Source organism: Phyllobates terribilis, unplaced genomic scaffold, assembly GCF_046119375.1.
Source record: "Phyllobates terribilis strain yellow unplaced genomic scaffold, ASM4611937v1 Scaffold_3__8_contigs__length_932513732, whole genome shotgun sequence".
NCBI lineage: Eukaryota > Metazoa > Chordata > Amphibia > Anura > Dendrobatidae > Phyllobates > Phyllobates terribilis.
In genome coordinates this window covers 132552428-132570907 of record NW_027362763.1, presented here as the reverse complement: position 1 = coordinate 132570907, position 18480 = coordinate 132552428, and positions in this window count along the sequence as shown.

The following is an 18480-nucleotide window of genomic DNA, read 5'->3' as shown; positions in this document are numbered from 1 at the left end:
GCTAAAATGTAAAAAATTTTAAGAAACATTCTTTCCAGGTTAATGACTTGTATATGCGGCCATATAAATACAAAAAAAAAAGTTATGGACTGTGGAAGACATTTATGCTACCAAAATGAACACTCATCTGGAGCTGATGATACCACCTAGCAGCAGCTGTCCCTATTGTAAATGCATCTAGCAGCATTATCGATAGGGAATAGAATAGATTTTAAATTGTTTTGGGCAGCATCGGCAGCATGTAAGGCAATAATACCTGGCTGGATTGTTGTAATACGCTATTCATACTGCAATGTCTCACCCGTAAATGAATTTCAGATAAGACAATTAATATTCTAGAATATAGAATCTATATGAATTGTCCTTCCCATTATTAAGGAGTGGGTCTCCTATACTGTTACTGCATATGCAGCAATTTCAAGGGCTGCCAAAAATTTGGACACACTCCAATACACATTTGAAGAGACATAAAAAAAAATAGATAAATATAAATAAAAACACAGTAGGATCTTTCTTTAGTATAAAAACCAGACTCGCCAATGTAACCTCAATGTAATCACATTGTTCAGCTCCTGAACCTCCTCCTCCTCCTGTTTGGCCTTCATCTCCGAAATGACAACATCAGTCACAAGCTGGAATCACTGTAGCACTGCCTTGGCCTTGAGGCAACAGGCTGTACTGAAGATAATATGCTTAATACTTAGGTGACAAACCGCACACCGCTGCAGAGTTGTTGAAAGCTGTAACACAGCAGCCTGATCTGTGGCTCTCACCTCTGAACATACAGCCAGGCATGGCTGTATGTGTGACAATGGCCGGAACCTGGTGGCAGAGAAATGACAGCCGGTGTAGATACGTTTTCCCTGTATGCCAGTCCTTTCATCCGACCTAAAGAATATGGCTTTGGTGAAATACAACTCTCTACAAGAAGCAGCCCTGGCTAAGAAAAGTCTATGTGAAGGTTCCCGGACACTCTATGGCTGCTTTTTTACTGTGGATTGGACGTGCTTATGCATGTTATTTTTCAAACCACATTGCAGATCAGGCCATTGCCCAGCTCTGTAGTTATGAAATTCAAGGCTCAAAGAAAGATCTTTGTGTGTCGAAGCACCACTGAGAAGTGTGAGCTGATTTTGGACGGGCTGCTATTGCTTATGCAACAAGCTGCATTAGAGAACTTCCTGGGAGAATAACAGCTGGAGTTGATAAGGTTTCCCTTTATGCCAGTCCTTTCACCAAGCTAAAGAATATGGCTGTGGTGAAGTATAACTCTCACCGAGAAGCAGTGTCACACTGAAGAACATTGGGCCCACCGGAGGATTTGATTCTGAGGGCCCACCTTTCTCCCCCCCCTCAAGAGCCCCATAGCAGCTGCAAAGTTTGCGCTATCATGAACTATCCTGATGGAGAAGCCAGGGCCCACCGGATGATTGTTTGGTGTCCTTCAGCATCTTCCAAAACTTTTTCCTCCATGTCAGACTACCCCATGTATAAGGGCCTGGGTGCTGGGAAGGTCTGGGAAAAATGTCCCAGACCTTTGACAGCGTTCCCCTGCCTCTGCCGCATCCAGTTTGTGTCTCCCTCGCTTGTTCTCCTTTGTTATCCAATGAATTGTCTGTGACCTCTGCCGCCAGCATTGTCAGATGGGAATTTTTTTTGTTATAATTTTTCAACAAGAGCCTGAACTTAATATCTCCAAAAATGAACTCCTTCAATTTCCACCCTCTGCTAACCTACCTAAACCTGACTTTTACTAACCTACCTATATCTGACTGTTACTAATCTACGTTTCCTTTACCTGACCTTTGCTAACCTACCTATATCTAAGTTTTACTAACCTACCTATACCTGACATTGCAATTTCCTTTAGGTGGTGCCACCATAACTCCCACTCGTCAAATCTGCTGTCTTGGAGTCATATTTGATACACAACTTTCCTTTATTCAACGTGGAAAATCATTCACTCGCTCATGTCACCTGCAACTTAAAAACATCTCCAGAATTTGACCTTTTCTCACCTTTGATACTGCTCTTATTCACTACTGCAACTCTCTTCTAATCGGTCTCCCTCTAAACAAACTGTCTCTTCTCCAATCCCTTCTGAATGCCGCAGCCAGGGTCGTATTTTTAACAAGTGGCTTCACTGACGCCTCTACTGTGGGCTATTCATTGCACTGGTTAGGTTAAGCAATCACTACCGAATACAATACAAACTCATCTCTCTCACCCAACAAGCTGTCCACAGTTCTGCACCTCCCTATATCTCATCCCTCATTTCTGTGTATCACCCTTCCATTCTGCAACTGATATAAGATTGACATCCTCCTTAATCAGAACCTCACACCTCCATCTCCAAGAATTCTCTTGTGCCGTGCCAGTTTTCTGTAATGCCCAAAATGCGTACAACGCGTTGGTCACGGTAAAGGCAGCGGAACATAAAGTTGGCCATGTGTGCCAGACTGCCAACAGCCAATTCTTCCCTGTTCTCACCAAGGGGACAACTGTGCATAATCTCTTCCTCCTCCTCCTCATTATTATCCAATCCATGTCTAGATGAGATGAGGCTGGGCTGAGTAGCATCACCCTGTATAGTCCCTTGCTCCACCTACAATGCCTCCTCTTTGATTGTGAGCAGCGAGCATTTCAGTAGACAGAAAAGCAGGATGGTGACGCTAATTATGGCATCAACATCACTCACCATCTTGGTGTTTTCTTTTGAGAAACCACTGAAGCACTAAGTTGAGTACATGGTCCAGGTATGGTATGTGTGTGAGCTTGCCTAGCTTCAGAGCCGCCACCAGGTTCTCTGATACAGCTTTCAACAACTCTGCAATGGTGTGCCATTTGTCGACTAAGCATACAGTTATTGGCACCCACTAAGTTTAAGTACATATTCTGGAATATCTCCTGAAAAAAATGAATCAAGTGATGGAGATGGAGGCTGAAAAAAAGGAGATGGTGCAAGAGCTGTAGAATGTGGGGGCAATCCTGAATGACCCAGGACCCAAAATCCTCTGTGTCAGGAGGACATATTCAGTCCCAGGGTCCACAATATTAACCCAGTGAAATGTGTCATTGAGATGTACCGTCCTTGGCCACATTCATTTGTCCACGTGTTTGTGGTTAGGCGATGCTTCCCACTAAGTGCACTGGGGAGGGCACGGGTAATGTTCTGTGACCCGTGCTTGTGGATGGCGGGGATAACACCAGGAAAAATAGTGGTGGCTGGGGACTGAGTATGGAGACCCGGTTGCCGCCATGAGGTTGTGAAAAACTTCCGCCTCCATGAGCCTAAAAGGCAACATTTCAAGTGCAAGCAGTAGTCCAGAAATGTGGCAGTTTAGTATTGCAGCCTGTGGGTGGGTGGTTGGTTGAATTCTTGTGCTTGCATTCCAAGTAGCAGAAATCTAAGGAGATAGATGATCCATCATGAATAATCTGCTCGTTGAGTAGGAGACCGACCACTGCTGCTGTCTACCTTGTGAACATTGTTGTCTTCAAGCTTGATTGACCCAGGGCCCACAATCCTCTGTGTCAGGAAGATGTATTCTGTCCCAGAGTCCCACTGGGTCACTGCTTCCACAATATTAACCCAGTGAAATGTGTCAGTACGATGTACCATCCATGGGCACATTCACTTGTCCATGTGTTTGCGGTTAGGCTGTCCTTCCCACTAAGTGCGCTGGGGAGGACAAGGGTAATGTTCAGTGACCAGTGCTTGTGGAAGGCGGGGACAACACCGGGAGAAATAGTGACAGCGCTAGTTGGGTGCTTTGTTGTCATGTGCCTGAGCATGCTGGTGGTGGTCAGGCTGGTAGATTTGGTGCTGTTGCTGATGCTGGCCTGGTAGATGTTGCAAATGGCCTTTTTGGCGTTATCTAAACAGTCTTTAAAAAAGAACCAGACTCGTGAAGACCTAACAGTTGTATAGGCAACTTCCGTCGTGTTGGTGTTCCGGGGAGCGGTTGCCCACCTTGTGTCTGTAGCCATTACACTGCTTTTTCCTGCCTGTTGTTGTGCTATGCTTCCCTCCCCCTGTGTGCTGCTGTCTTCGCTCTGCATGTTCCCTTGCCAGGTTGGGTCAGTGACTTCATCGTCCACCAATTTGTCTTCTACTTCCACACCCTGGTCCTCCTCCTGAATTCTGTCCATTGTTTCTTATCATCATCCTCCTTTTGCGATAGTAATTGCACTTTCCCACCATCACCGTTGGGTGACGATAGCTGCTCAAATCACTACATGCGATCTTCTGTTGCCCTGCTTGAATCTGGTCGGCTGAGAGGCCCGAATCTATCAATGGAAAAGTGAACAGCTCTTCGGGTAACCCTGGACTCTAATCTCTCCTTTAAACCACATATCTAAACTCTTTCCACTTCCAAGCAGACCGAATGAGAGGCCAGAATCTATAAATGGAAAGATGAGCAAAACTGCTCTTCGGATTGTCCAAGTGTGGGATCAGTTGTCTCAGGGCACTCGGAATGGTGGGAGGAAGGAGGATCAGGGTGAGAAAGATGTCGACTCCAAGTAAAAAAAATCTCCCAGATTCGCACATTCCTTAACCACGAATCTACAAAAACACTAGTGCACGTCCTCATCATCTCACGTCTCGACAACTTTAACCTCCTGCTCTGTGGCTTCCCTTCTAACACTCTCGCATTCCTCCAATCTATCCTAAACTTTGTTGCAAGACTAATCCACCTGTCCCCTCGCTATTCCCTGGCCTCTCCTCTCTGTCAATCCCTTCACTGGCTCCCCATTGCCCAGAGACTCCAGTTCAAAACCCTAACCTTGGCATGCAAAGCCATCCACAACCTGTCTCCTCCATATATCTGTGACCTAGTCTTCCAGTACTTACCTGCACGCAACCTTCAATCCTCACAAGATCTCCTTCTCTACCCCCCTCTTATCTCCTCTTTCCACAATCGCATACAAGATTTCTCCCGTGCAACCCCCTCTTCTCTGGAACTCTCTACCCCAACATTTCTGACTCTCGGCTTCTGTTGAAACCTTCAAAAGTCACCGGAAGACCTACCTCTTCAGACAAGCGTACAACCTGCATTAACACTCGCTCCACCATACTGCTCTATCCTCACCTACTGTATCCTCATCCATCCCTTGTAGACTATGAGCCCTAGCAGGCAAGGTCCTGTCCTCTCCTGTGCCAGTTGCTGTCACTGTTTTGTTCAAGATTATTGTAATTGTTTTTGTGATGTATACTCCTTTTTCACATGTAAAGTGCCATGGAATAAATGGCAATAAAGTAATAATAATAATGTGGTCCAGACTCACGGCTACTGAGACTGGACCATGTGGAAGACAGGGTGGTGGTGTTGGCAAACTGACAGGAAGCATTATCTGCTATCCAACCAACAACCCTTTCACACTGCTCTGGCTTCAATAGTGGTGTTCCGCGGCCCCCTAAGAAATTGTGACAGGAAGGTAGTTCGACATGACGTGGGTGTTTGTTGTGCTCCCTCAGCAGGCAAAGTTTCATCTTGCCCACGGCCTCGGCCTCTGCGTGCGCTATCACCATCATCATAAAATCCACTTCCCCTTGCCACACACCTTGCCCATTTTAAATGATAAGACTATTATTACCGTCGTAATATAGGATCATGTCTGATAACCACAGTTTTAGGTAGTGACCTGGGAGTCAGAGATGCTTCCAGGGGTCTTCCCCATGCTGTTCCCATGTCTTTTCAAAACTGTATGGATGTGTCTGATCATGTCTCAAATACGACATGGGAAGATAAGGTAGTAAAATGTTAAAATGACATTTACTGGGAAATGTATTTTTCACGGTTGAAAGCAATTCAAAAATGCAGAAACGCATCAAAAACGCTAAGTGTGAAAATAGTTCAAGGTGTGGAGGGGCATTTTGGTTTTTGATTATTTATTTTGCCTTATATACAAGTCATTACCCTGGAAAAGATGTTCCTTAACATTTTTTCCCGGAAAATCCATTTTGGTTTAGTTTTTGTATGTTTTATTGTGAGTCCATAAAAGTGGCATAATACTCTGACAGCATTGTTGACAGCAGCGACCTGGGAGTCAGAGAAGCTTCCAGGGGTCTTCCCCATGCTGTTCCCATGTCATTTGAGCACTGTTCCCATAGATTTCGGCAATTTTTAGGCCCTCTGCAGGCCTCCTGGTGGCCGCTGGAAAAATGCTTGAGTTTCCCATAGACTTACATTGGGCTCGTTGCTCGGATCAAGCACTCAAGCATTCCAATTTGCTCGACTCGAGCAACAAGTACCCAAGCATTTTAGTGCTCGCTCATCACTAGTCATGAGATCACATAGTGTGTGTCAAAGATGCAGAGGACCAGTAGACAAAAATGATGTCCCAGGGATAACTGCAATAGTGACCAAACCAAAGACAGGTGGCGTTTGGGTGAATATTCATTTTTTTCTTTTTTTAACCCATTTCTGGAATATTGGAATCCAGCAAAATAATGATTAAATTGCCACCATTTTGTTTAATTTGCACAAGATAAAATCACAATTTTTTTTTCTAAAATGTGAAGCAAATTCGGTTTACATCAAAGCAATTCATTCATCTATACAAGGAACACATAGTGGAATAATGTGAAAACCAGTTCAAGGGAAAAATGGTGGAGCTGCCAATAATAACCAATAAGATTTCAAATTCCTTTTTTTAAAATAACTTCTGAAAAGTTAAATCTGCTCCGAGCAATAGGTTCATTTTCCTTTGTCAGGGTCAGGAAATGGAGTAGACAACTGCTTAGGGCAATTTTCTGCAGGGTGTACTGTATGTTAGTGGGGTGCCAAGGTGTGGATAAGCAGCAACTGGCCCACAGCACCTGCCCTGAGCCCCGCATCACTTTCAACAAGAATTTTCTAACTGGCGTCATAAAAGCAATATGTCAGGGAAGAATCACCTATATCAATGGAACAATAAGAAAACGTAAACTTTTCATTTCACCAAAATTGAACTCTTTAAAGATTAAAAAAATAATTGTTATGCCTTTTTCTTTTAATTTCTGGAACAAATGCATTTTTTTATGCCGTGTCTAAATTAAATGTAATGCTAGAGAAGCAAATCTAAATTTTAGAATTGTAATGAAATACATTTGGCTTGGTAATTCGGTTAGGAAATTTCCCCGGGGTTTTAATACAATGATTGAATTTAAACCCTACTGCAGAACTGTGAAATTGTGTCCTGTTAATACAATTCTACATTTATAAAAGTGTTTTTGAAACATATATAAATGTAAATTATTGGAAGAATTTTAATTGACAAACTACTGAACCCTTTTTAATTACTCTCTGACTCCATTTCTTTCACATTATTCTATTATCGAATAGCAGGGACAGTATAAAATAAATGTAGTATTGTGACAAACAATACACAGCACGCTAGTAAAAGCAATAGGCTCTGTAAATACTGTACAATAGCCTGCAATACAAAAGGGGTAAAATCATATTATTGACCTGAATTTTCTGTGAATAAAAAATCATTTTTAGAAAAAAATTACTACATTCCATAAGAATCTTGCAATTAAGCTGTTATTATTGCATCCAATTCAAATGCACCTATAGTGAGCCTATTGTGTTAGAAAGATATTATACAGTATTAATTTTAATTCACTCACTTATACAGTGCCATCATATTCCGCAGCACTTTACAGAAATTATCATCACTGTCGCCCATTGGGGATCACAATCTAAATTCCCAATCAGTATGAATTTGGATGGGCAAACTCCCATACTCCAAACACGTGAAGGACTAAAAATTCCTTGCAGATGTTGTCCTTGTTGGATTTGGTAGGACCCCAGTGCTGTAAAGCAACTTTGCTAACCACTGAGCCACTATGACACCTATAGTGTTGATTGAATTTGTTAAAATTGAATTTCATCAAATTGTGTGGATTTTTCAAGGATATTTGATTTGCAGTGCAGTTATTTGATGCAAATTGATTGTCCCTTTTTAAGGTCAATAGAAAAAGAAGGGCATCCAGCTCCATAGACTTGCAATCTTCTTTATTAGATGTAAAAATACAAGGTGGATTACATAGTTAAAATCCTCATGCAGGTAACATCTATGCGTTTCAGGTTCTCATGCCACTCTTACCCACTTTACCCCCGAAGGTGGTTTGCACGTCAATGACCGGGCCGATTTTAACAATTCTGACCACTGTCATTTTATGAGGTAATAACTCTGGAACACTTCAACGGATCCCACTAATTTTGAGATTGTTTTTTCATCACATACTGTACTTCATGATAGTGGTAAAACTTCTTCGATATGACTTGTGTTTATTGGTGAAAAAATCAGAAATTTGGCAAAAATGTAGAAAATGTTGCAATTTTCAAAATTTTAATTTTCCTTAACCAGTTCCCGACCGCCCACTGTACATAAACGTCGGCGCTTGCTGGGCTCTGTGCAGCGCCGACGTTTAAAAATGGTGGGTGGTCCCGCAGCGCTCAGGACCCCCAGGGTCCTGCTAGCGCTGCGGTACCGGTTCAGAGCGATAGCTCTGACATGTGGCATCATAGGGATCTGATTGGATCAGGTCCCCATGATGTTAACCTGTTCCTATCTTCTAGATGCCGCGATCCATAGCGATCGTGGCATTTAAAAGATAGTGACAGCCGGTGGTCGGCGATCGGGACCCCCCACATACCTCAGCAGCGGCGGGGATCCCGGTGCTGTGACCTCTGACATCATCGTGACCTGATTGGCTCAGGTCTCAATGATGTCAGCGTCACACCAGCCAATCAGAGAGATCACCAGGGAAGTTTGTTTTAGCAACAAACTTTCCCGGGCGATCTAGCTGATAAAAACACTGTTTCTCCTCCGATCTCAGTGAGAGAGCAGAGGAGAAACAGTGTGACAAGAGCTGTCAGCCTTGCCACAGTAAAAGTGAAAAAAATAAAATAAAAAAGAAAGTAAGAGTTAGGGTTAGTCAGTCCTGTCAGATCAGTCAGTCAGTCAGTCCTGTCAGATCAGTCAGTCCTGTCAGTCAGTCAGTCCTGTCAGATCAGTCAGTCCTGTCAGATCATTCAGTCCTGTCAGATCAGTCAGTCCTGTCAGATCATTCAGTCCTGTCAGTCAGTCAGTCCTGTCAGATCAGTCTGTCCTGTCAGTCAGTCCTGTCAGATCAGTCTGTCCTGTCAGTCAGTCCTGTCAGATCAGTCAGCCCTGTCAGTCAGTCTGTCCTGTCAGATCAGTCAGTCCTGTCAGTCAGTCAGTCCTGTCAGATCAGTCAGTCCTGTCAGTCTGTCAGTCAGGTCAGTCCAGTCCGGTCCCGTCCGTTCAGTCCGGTCCATTCAGTCCAGTCAAAAAATATAAAAATAAAATGGCCCGTCAGACTTATACTGCAGAAGAGGTGTATGCCCTGCTGTGTTCTGATAGTGATGACAGTGCAATCTCAGATGGAGATATGGATTTTGAGGGTTTTAGTAGCGGTGACACTGAGAGCTCAGAAATGAGCAGTGATTCTGGTCCATCCTCAAGCCCAAGGACCAGTACAGCAATAGGGGCAAATAGAGCTACTGGAGAAACGTCTCCAAATCAGGGAACACTGCCCAGTACAAGCGCTGTCCCTGCTACTAGTGAATTGGCGCACGCCAGTGTACAAGGGGTTTTGCCACATGATCTAGCATTTCCCAGATGGGAGGCTTCGGATTCGGCTGCTCCATTCAGCCCTGATTTCAACGCCATTCCTGGTATAAATGTGGAGGTGGAAGATTTTGGACCAATTCATTTTTTTAATTTGTTTTTTACAGACAGCTTGCTAGAGCATATTGTCGTGCAAACAAATTTATATGCATCCCAATTCATAAGCCAGAATCCCCGATCTTACTATGCTAGGGCAAATTTATGGACACCAACTAATGTCCCGGAAATAAAAAAAATTTTAGGACTTACATTTGCCATGGGGCTTGTTAAAAAACCGAGCATTCGATCCTACTGGTCCAACCACCCTGTTCAAGCCACCCCTATGTTTTCAGTAATTCTGCCTAGGACCCGTTATGAAATTCTCATGCGGTTTTGGCATTTTAACGACAATAGTCAATGCCTGCCCAGAAATGCCACAGAACATGACAGGTTATATAAAATTAGACCCATCATTGAAAATTTGTCAGAAAAATTCTTAAGGCTCTACAACCCAACACAAAATATTTCTATAGATGAGTCCCTTGTAAAATTCAAAAGAAGACTGCACCTCAAGCAATTTATCCCATCTAAAGGGGCAAGGTTTGGAATAAAGATCTATAAAATGTGCGAAAGTTCAACTGGATACACATCCGCTTTTCACATATACGAGGGGAAAGATAGCCAACTAAACCCACCAGGATGCCCTACTTATCTGGGGACATCTGGAAAAAGTGTTTGGGAGCTGATAAGTCCATTTTTTCAAAAAGGCCACAATCTATATGTGGACAATTATTACACCAGCATACCCCTATTTAAAAGTCTGGTTGAACACAACATCGGGGCTTGTGGGACCATTCGTAAAAACCGTCAGGGGTTTCCACAGCCATTGGTCAGCCAAAAGTTCCAAAAGGGGCAGTCAGGGGCTGTACGCAACGGAGAGCTGCTTGCCCTCAAATATAGGGATAAGAGGGATATTTTTGTCCTCAGCTCGATCCACACAGATGCCACAAGGGCCATTGTAGAACTAGGATCCACCACTCCGAAGCAAAAAACTGTGTCAGTCATTGACTACAACAAACACATGGGGGGTGTGGACCTTGCAGACCAGGTTCTACAGCCATACCAGGTATCAAGAAAGTCCTATACCTGGTATAAAAAGTTGGTTATTTATTTGTTTCAGGTGGCCACATACAATTCTTTTGTGTTGTACAAAAAAGCAGGAAATTCAGATCCTTTTCTTGATTATCAAGAAAAGGTAATTGAAAATCTTGTCTTTCAAAGTGTTAGCCCCGCTCATCCATTAGAATCTGAGGATGTGAAAAGACTCACTGACCGACATTTTATTGCACTTATTCCAGCAACGGAAACAAGAAGGAACCCCCAGAAAAGATGTTGTGTATATACTAAGAGAGGAATGAGGCGTGATACCCGCTACTATTGCCCACAATGCCCATCATTGCCAGCCTTATGCGTCACTGACTGCTTTAAAATCTTCCACACAGAACCACATTTTTAAACTGTAAAAATGTATCCCAATTTGTCACTCAAACATTTGGTTCATTTAGTGAATGACACATTCGAGTAGAGCTCACTTAATTTCCAGGGGGGGTTCTCCAGAATCTAAACCTTCCATTGCGTGCTTGTTTCTGGAAATCATCCATTGAGTTAAAATGGTCACTAAACCCATAGATGAATTCCCAGAGGGGTGTCATTTCCAAAATGGGGTCACTTGTTTAGGGTTTCCTCTGTTTAGGCACCTCAGGGGCTCTCCAAATGCAACATGGCGTCCGCTATCGATTCCAGCCAAATTTCCATTCCAAAAGTCAAATGGCGCTCCTTACCTTCCGAGCCATGCCATGTGCCCAAACAGTGGTTTTGCACCACATATGGGGTATCAGCGTGCTCAGGAGAAATTGCACAACACAATTTGGGGTCCATTTTTTCTGGTTGCCCTTGTGAAAATTAAAAATTTTAGGCTAAAGTAGCAGTTTTGTGTTAAAAATGTGTTTTTTTATTTTCACACTTCAACATTATAGAATTTTGTGAAGCCCCTGGGGGTTCAAGGTGCTCACCACACATCTAGATAAGTTCCTTGAGGGGTCTAGTTTCCAAAATGGGGTCACTTGTTGGGAGTTTCCACTGTTTAGGCACCTCAGGGGCTGTCCAAATGCAACATGGCATCCGCTATCGATTCCAGCCAAATTTCCATTCCAAAAGTCAAATTGCGCTCCTTACCTTCCGAGCCACGCCGTGCGCCCAAACAGTGGTTTTGCACCACATATGGCATATCAGCGTGCTCAGGAGAAATTGCACAACACATTTTGGGGTCCATTTTTTCTGGCTGCCCTTGTGAAAATTAAAAATTTGAGGCTAAAGTAGCAGTTTTGTGTTAAAAATGTGTTTTTTTATTTTCACGCTTCAACATTATAAAATTCTGTGAAGCCCCTGGGGGTTCAAGGTGCTCACCACACATCTAGATAAGTTCCTTGAGGGGTCCAGTTTCCAAAATGGGGTCACTTGTTGTGGGTTTCTACTGTTTAGGCACCTCAGGGGCTCTCCAAATGCAACATGGCGTCCGCTATCGATTCCAGCCAAATTTCCATTCCAAAAGTCAAATGGCGCTCCTTACCTTCCGAGCCATGCCGTGCGCCCAAACAGAGGTTTTTCACCACATATGGGATATCAGCGTGCTCAGGAGAAATTGCACAACACATTTTGTGGTCCATTTTTTCTGGCTGCCCTTGTGAAAATTAAAATTTTTAGGCTAAAGTAGCAGTTTTGTGTTAAAAATGTGTTTTTTTATTTTCACACTTCAACATTATAAAGTTCTGTGAAGCCCCTGGGGGTTCAAGGTGCTCACCACACATCTAGATAAGTTCCTTGAGGGGTCTAGTTTCCAAAATGGGGTCACTTTTTGGGGGTTTCCACTGTTTAGGCACATCAGGGGCTCTCCAAATTCAACATGGCGTCCGCTATCGATTCCAGTCAAATTTTCATTCCAAAAGTCAAATGGCGCTCCTTACCTTCCGAGCCATGCCGTGCGCCCAAACAGAGGTTTTTCACCACATATGGGATATCAGCGTGCTCAGGAGAAATTGCACAACACATTTTGTGGTCCATTTTTTCTGGCTGCCCTTGTGAAAATTAAAATTTTTAGGCTAAAGTAGCAGTTTTGTGTTAAAAATGTGTTTTTTTATTTTCACACTTCAACATTATAAAGTTCTGTGAAGCCCCTGGGGGTTCAAGGTGCTCACCACACATCTAGATAAGTTCCTTGAGGGGTCTAGTTTCCAAAATGGGGTCACTTTTTGGGGGTTTCCACTGTTTAGGCACATCAGGGGCTCTCCAAATTCAACATGGCGTCCGCTATCGATTCCAGTCAAATTTTCATTCCAAAAGTCAAATGGCGCTCCTTACCTTCCAAGCCATGCCGTGCGACCAAACAGTGGTTTTGCACCACATATGGGGTATCAGCATGCTCAGGAGAAATTGCACAACACATTTTGTGGTCCATTTTTTCTGGCTGCCCTTGTGAAAATTAAAAATTTGAGGCTAAAGTAGCAGTTTTGTGTTAAAAATTTGTTTTTTTATTTTCACACTTCAACATTATAAAATTCTGTGAAGCCCCTGGGGGTTCAAGGTGCTCACCACACATATAGATAAGTTCCTTGAGGGGTCTAGTTTCCAACATGGGGTCACTTGTTGTGGGTTTCCACTGTTTAGGCACCTCAGGGGCTCTCCAAATGCAACATGGCGTCCGCTATCGATTCCAGTCAAATTTCCATTCCAAAAGTCAAATGGCGCTCCTTACCTTCCAAGCCATGCCGTGCGCCCAAACAGTGGCTTTGCACCACATATGGGGTATCAGCGTGCTCAGGAGAAATTGCACAACACATTTTGGGGACCATTTTTCTGGCTGCCCTTGTGAAAATTAAAAATTTGAGGTTAAAGTAGCAGTTTTGTGAAAAAAAGTTAAATGTTCATTGTTTTCTTCCACATTCCAAAAATTCCTGTGAAGCACCTGAAGGGTTAATAAACTTCTTGAATGTGGTTTTGAGCACCTTGAGGGGTGAAGTTTTTAGAATGGTATCTCTTTTGGGTATTTTCTGTCATAAAGGCCCCTCAAAGTCACTTCAAATAAGATGTGGTCCCTAAAAAAATGTTTTTGTAAATTTTGTTGTAAAAATGAGAAATCGCTGGTCAACTTTTAACCCTTATAGCTTCCTAATAAAAAAAATTTTGGTTCCAAAATTGTGCTGATGTGAAGTAGACATGTGGAAAATGTTATTTATTAACTATTTTGTGTGACATATCTCTCTGATTTAAGGGCATGAAAATTCAAAGTTTGAAAATTGCAAAATTTTCAAAATTTTTGCCAAATTTCTGATTTTTTCACAAATAAACGCAAGTGATATCGAAGAAATTTTACTACTATCATGAAATACAATATGTCGCGAAAAAACATTCTCAGAATCAGGGGAATCTGTTGAAGCGTTCCTGAGTAATTACCTCATAAAGTGACAGTGGTCAGAATTGAAAAAATTGGCCCAGTCATGAAGGCAAAAACAGGCTCTGGTGCGAAGTGGTTAAATAAAAGAGATATGTCACACAAAATAGCTAATAAATAACATTTTCCACATGTCTACTTTACATCACCACAATTTTGAAAAAAAAAATTTTTTTGTTAGGAAGTTTTAAGGGTTAAAAGTTGACCAGCGATTCCTAATTTTTCCAACAAAATTTGCAAAACCATTTTTTTAGGGACCACATCACATTTGAAGTGACTTTGAGGGGCCTTTATGACAGAAAATACCCAAAAGTTACACAATTTTAAAAACAGCACCCCAAAAGGTGCTCAAAAACACATTCAAGAAGTTTATTAACCCTTCAGGTGCTTCACAACAATTTTTGGAATGTGGAAGAAAAAAATTAACATTTATTTTTTTTCACAAAAATGTTACATTAGACCCAATTTTTTTTATTTTTGCAATGGTAACAGGAAAAAATGGACACCAAAATTTGTTGTGCAATTTCTTCTGAGCACACAGGTACACCATATGTAGGGAAAAACTACTGTTTGGGCACATGGCAGGGCTCAGAAGGGAAGGAGCGCCATTTGACTTTTTGACTGTAAAATTTGTTTGAATAATTAGCCGATGCCATGTCGCATTTGGGGAGCCCCTGATGTGCCTAAACAGTTGAAACCCCCCTCAGAGAACTTATCTAGATGTGTGGTGAACACTTTGAACCCCAGGTGCTTCACAGAAGTTTATAACATTAAGCCGTAAATATAAATTTTTCACATTTTTCCCACAAAAATATTTTTCAGACCCCAATTTTGCATTTTTATAAGGGTAACAGGAGAAATTGCACCATGCACCTTATTGTGCAATTTCTCCTGAATAAGCCGATACCCCATATGGGGGGGAAAACCAGTGTTTGGGCGCACGGCAGGGTTCGGAAAGGAAGGAGCGCCATTTGACTTTTTGAATGTAAAATTTGTTTGAATAATTAGCGGACATCATGTCGCCTTTGAAGAGCGACTGATGTGCCTAAACAGTGGAAAATGCCCACAACTGACCCCATTTTTGACTCCTCAAGGAACTTCTCTAGATGTGCACTGAGCACCCTGAACCCCCAGGTACTTCACAAAAGTTTATAATGTAGAGCTGTGAAAATAAAAAATCAAACTTTTTCCGCAAAAATGATCTTTTAGTCCCAAACTTTTTATTTTCAAAAGGGTAAGAGGAGACAATGGACCCCAAAAACTATTGCGGAATCTCTCCTGAGTACATTAATACCCCATATGTGTGGAAAATACACTGTTTGGGCACTCGGCAGTTTTCAGAAGGAAAAGAGTACTGTGTGACTTTTTGAACGCAAAATTGGCTGAAATCAAGTGCGGACGCCATGTCGCATTTGAAGAGCCCCTGATGCGCCAAAACAGTGGAAACCAAGCAAAAGTGACCTCATTTTGGAAACTAGACCACTCAAGGATTTTATCCAGTGGTATAATTTGTAGATAATTTTGCTAGCTTGATTTCTTTTTTACACTTCTTATTTAGGTCTTTATACTCCTGAAATGCTATTTCTGTATTCTCGGCCTTCAAGATTTTGAATGGCTTTTGATTTTGTCTTATTAGACTTTGTACTGTCTTATTTATCCATAATGGTTTCTTTTGTTCCTGGAAATTTTATTACCAGAGTGTAAACATTTTCTACAGGATTCTAGTAGTATTTCCTTAAACATGCCATATTTACATTCGTTATCCCCAGTTACCATGACATGGTCCCAGTCTACACGATTAAGCTCTTCCCTTAATCAGCTTTCCTAAAGTTCCAGGTTTTTGCATTACCTTTTTGAAATGTTTTATTGAATATTACATTGAAACTTACCATATTATGTTCGCTGTTTCTCAAATGCTCTCTCTGACCTGTAGATCTGAAATTGTATCTGGTCTATTTGACAGCACCAGATCCACTAGATTACCTCCCCTGGTTGGTTCATCTACCAGCTGAGAGAGGTAAATGTTCTGAACTGTGTATAAGAACTTGCAGCTTATACCACAACTGGAAGATTCTAGGCTAATTTATATCTTCTCTGTATACATTTTGGAGGAATAGACCTAAGTAAGACATAAGTTTGATGTGTGCCAGGTAAGTCTAATGTTGTACAGGTATAATGCTTAGTGCAGGTACCCATTTGAATGTGGTTGCTTTACTGTAGCAGGTGGACCCACAAATAAATCTAAATGGGACAAGCAGAGATGAGAGAATCGATTCTATACTAATGAAATTCATGTCAAATTTCAGGAAATTCACCTAACCTAGCGAATTCGAATAGTTTGCAATTTGATTTGGCAAAAAAGTGACCACTGCCATTTTACACAAAGCAGTAGATTTCATGAGCCAAAGAAGGCTCAAATGATGGGCTTCACCATGATGTCTTACAGCTATCACATCACATGCTATAGCACAGCCAATCAGGAAGGACTATAATAGCCTGTATAAAAGCAGAGGCAGGGAATGCAACAACAACTGTTTAGTTAATCTGGATAGTGATAGGACATCATAGCTCACAGCTTAGCAATAGACGGAGAGAAAAAAGCTTTTATGCACTGAAAAGACATTGAAAATAGTGTGTGTGTGACAGGCCAGAAGTTAAAAAAACAACTACCATCAGTTTACCCATAGCCATATATGATGACATAGCCATATATTAAACATTACTAAAAATGCATTTGCATTAAATAGCATGAAAAGTGATCAATACAATGATCACTATGTGTTTTCAGAACAATTTGATTCTTTATAAAGTTTGCAATTCATGGCAAACCAATCCACTGAAAATCTATTTATATATTTTTTTAAATGTGAGGAATCTGTCGTATTCGAATTTCAAAATATTTTCTCATCACAAATGGTAAGACATTTCATCAATTTACAATAAGATGCTTTTCAGCCTTGACACAGCTGGGAGGTGACCTTGATATAGAGCAGGTGTCACATCTAATTCACATGGAGATCACTTACCTTAGTGTTATTAATAACAAGCAAAACCAACAAAGCCAAGAACAATAAAGTGATGGCTTGCCTGGCTGCTTATGTGTATATCAATTTGTGAAATATGTGAAAACAACATTCAGTATTACTTAGACATGACACCATGAACTTCTAGTAAAAAAAAAAACACTTTGTGTGTAATATCTTAGCCGCACTGCGATGTTTAGCATGACCGCCAAGGAAACATGTTAACAACAGGAAACATATAGAGGAATCAGCAAAGCACAATATAAATATTGTTAAAGAATTAATATTTTATTCAAGAACAAACCTTAGAGGAAGAGTACTGAGAAAGAGAGAAGAAAAGGTGCTAGAAATATTAAGATTGATGGAATATGAGGGAACTAAAGAATTGATAAAGTGTTTGATGTAAAAAAACAGGAGCATTTGTAACGGGGATTTATTGACTGTGTTGAAGATGGAAACTTTTTTTAAAAGGAAAAGCTCAATGGAAATAGGTCTACAAATTGTGTGACTCTGATCTGCACCAGTTAGTGGAATAGTGTGCTCAAAAGCCAAATTGTAGACTGGTCGATGATAGACGTGTTCAACCCGAAGTAGTGACAATGAACAATAGGTGAACAGAATGTACAAGTCAAAGAATGTGTTCCTAATCGATTTGATGCTTGCATGTTTAACCCCTTTCTAACTTATGAAGTACGTCATATATTGGGTCCCTGACTTTGATGCAGGTTTCAAGCGCCGAGCCCACAGCGTTCCCGGTAGATGATGGCTATAATATTCAGCCATCATCAGCCCCTAACAGCAGTGACTGGACCAGAGCTCCACTTGTGATTGTTAACCTGTTAAATGACACTGTCAATGTCTGACAGCAGCAATTAAATGTGCACTGGCAAGGGGAAGCATCATTCTATGCAACCATCAGCGCACCTGTGACGTGATCGTGGGGCACTGATGCCTTACCATGTTAGGAAGGGCGTCTGCTGAAGACCCCCATGCCTTCTATTGTGGTACTCATGTAAAAAGCAGCCTATAGCTGATGAGACGGTGATTTTCACTATACATAGCAGCACAAGTGATCAAATGATCGCAGCTCCAAGCCCATTAAAGAGACTAACAAGTAAAATAGAAAGTAAAAAAAAATAGCTGAGTAGTAAAAGTTTTATATATGGTAGTTCTGGGACGGTTTTTATTGGAGTGATGAGTAGGATTTGGCACTGGGACTCATCACTCCCGCTCCAGTAAGGGTAGTACTGGAGGCTTAGCCAGTTCAGCTGAGAGAGGTTGTCTTATTATGGACACCGAAAGGCAAGAAGGAAAAAGCTTCATTAG